Source organism: Tenrec ecaudatus, chromosome X, assembly GCF_050624435.1.
Source record: "Tenrec ecaudatus isolate mTenEca1 chromosome X, mTenEca1.hap1, whole genome shotgun sequence".
NCBI lineage: Eukaryota > Metazoa > Chordata > Mammalia > Afrosoricida > Tenrecidae > Tenrec > Tenrec ecaudatus.
In genome coordinates this window covers 17,994,958-17,997,870 of record NC_134548.1, presented here as the reverse complement: position 1 = coordinate 17,997,870, position 2,913 = coordinate 17,994,958, and positions in this window count along the sequence as shown.

Sequence of the window (2,913 nt, the reverse complement as noted above, 5' to 3'; positions counted from 1 at the left end):
AAGAGATAAATGTTTCAGTGAGCCTTGCCATTCTGTATCTTACTCTCTGATGATCATGCCAGTGTACAGCTGCCTTAGCTAGTTCTCTGCCTCAACCTGAGAGCTACATTACCTGTGGGACACCCAACCCGTGGACTTTGTCACTATAGTTTGAGGTTCCTTTGAGACTTCCTTCCCCACACTGCTGGAGCATACATCACTTGAGCTGGGGACTATCGAACCCTGTCATCTGGCTGACTATTGGTGACCTGCACTGCTGTTTGCTGGCTGTGGTTGGACTGCCTTATTTCTCTACACAAGACTCAGCTGTCTGCTTCCTTGACTTACACCCAGCAGCCGTCATGAGTTGAAGAACTGCTAGTATATTATTTGTCTCATGGATGTGAGTTAAACTGAGTCCTTTGTGCTGCTCTGTGGACTAATTAGCTGTTTATATATTCATGTTGTATATATCTATACCTATTCTATATAAAAATCATAAGTGCTCTGGTTTTGTTTCTCTAGAGAACCCTGTCTAACACAGAGTATATCCATCCAAATTCAAGAAAACCTAATGAATACAACTATTATTTAAATCTACGTAGTAAACACATGAGCTAGTGATGCATTATTTGCAGAATTCTACCACTGTCTTCAATATCCCATTGATCAAACATGAAATCAAGCTACATTGACAATTACTGGCAATTGGAATGCAAGAGTTACAAAAAGGGAAGGAGGAGGAGTTGGAAAATATTGCGTTGGTGATCGAACAAAAAGCTGGAGATTGTATGATAGAATTTGGAAAGAGCAATGACTTGTGCATAGCAAATTATTATTTTCAATGAGACATGAAGAAAGCTGAAGAAAAGGAAATTGTTTATAAACAATTGATGGCCTGTTTCACAGACAACCCAGGTCTGATTTTAGCTGCTAATGTTGAGTTTCTCCATCATCTCTTCCCACCGAAGTCCACATGTCTCATTGAAAATAATAATTTATAAAATTTATAAAGCTGAAGAAAAGGAAAACAAGTCCACAAGAAACAAAATATGACCTGGACTTTACCCCACCGGGATATCCTGAACATCTCAAGAACAAATTTTCAGCATGAGAAAAGACCTAATGAACTGTGGGATGACATCCAAATCATTATACATGAATGAAGCAAAAGGTCATTAAAAGGACAGGAAAGAAAGAAAAGGTAAGTGTGGATGTCAGAAGAGATTCTGTAACTTGCGCTTAATCATAGCATAGTAAGGTACTTGAAAGAAATGATGAAGCCAAGGATCTGAACATGAAGTTTCAAAAGGCAGCCCAAGAAATATTATCATGAAATGTGCAAAGACCTGGAGTTGGGAAACCAAAGGAAGAAAATGCTCAGCATATCTTAAATTGAATGAACTGATGAAAAAATTCAAGCCTCAAGTTGAAATATTGAAAGATTCTAGGGGCAAAATATTGAATGATTCAGGAAGCATCGAGAAAAGATGAAAAGAATATAGTCATGGTGTCCAAAAGAACTAGTTGACATTCCACCATTTCATGAGGTAGCAAGAGACAGTGGTACTAAATGAAGAAGTTTATGCTGCATTGAAAGCATTAGCCAAAAACAATTTTCCAGGAATTGATGGGATACCCAAAAAATGTTTAAACAAGCTGACTGATGAAGCACTGGAAGCATTTACTCATCTATGTCAGGAAAATTGAGAGGGAGTTATTTCATCAACTTATTGGAAGAGATCCATATTTATACCCATTTTTAAACAAATGTAGAACAGAATGCTTAAAATACAGAACAATATCATTGATATTGTATCCATGAGGTTCAGGTTACTTTCAGAAGAGGACATGGAACAGGGGCTACTATTGCTGATGTCAGATGGATGTTGGCTGTAAGCACAGCATGTCACAAAGATGTTGACTTGTGTTTTATTAACATGCTAATGCATTTGATCATGCGGACAAAGTATGAATAGTTTTGAGAAGATTGGGAATACGAGAACACTAGATTAAGCTCTTGCAGAACCTGCATATGGTGTGTAAACACAACAAGGGCATAGTACTGCATGGTTTAAAATGAGGAAATGTTTGCATCAGGGTTGCATCATCTCACCATACTTAGTCCATCTATATTCTGAGAAAATAATCAGAAGAGTTGGGTTATATGAAGAAGAATGTGGTATCAGAATTTGAGGAAGGCTTATTAACAATCTGTGACATGCAGATGACAAAATTTTGTGTGCTGAAGGTGAGGAAGACGTGAAGCATTTACTGCTTAAGATCAAGGATTTCTATCTTCAGTATGGATTACATCTCAATTCGAAGAAACCCAAAATCCTCACAAATGGACCAGTAGGTAACATGATACATGGAGAAAAAAATGCAGTTGTCATGGATTTTACCTTCTCTGGATCCACATTTCATGCACATGGAAACAGCAGTCAAAATATCAAACTATGTATTGCATTGGGTAAATTTGCTCTACAAGACCTCTTTAAAATGTTGGAAAGCAAAGATGCTACTTTGAGGACTAAGGTGGACCTACCAAAGCCATGGTATTTTCAGTCATCCCATATGCATGTGAAAGCTGGACATTGAATATAAGGAAGATTGAAAAAGAATCAATGCATTTGAATTATGGTACTGTTGAAGAATATTGATAGTACAATGGACTGCCAAAAGAACAAATAAATCTGCCTTGGAAGAACTATAGACAGAATGCTCTTTAAAAGAAAGGATGGCAAGGCTTTATCTTCAGTACTTTTGAGATGATGTCAGGAGAGATCAGTCCCTGGAGAAGGACATCATGGTTGGTAAAATAGTCAGACAGTGTAAAAGAGGAATATCTTCAACAAAATGAATTCATGTAGTGCCTGCATTGATAAGCGCAAATATGAGAACAATTGTGAGGATGACACAGCACTGACCATT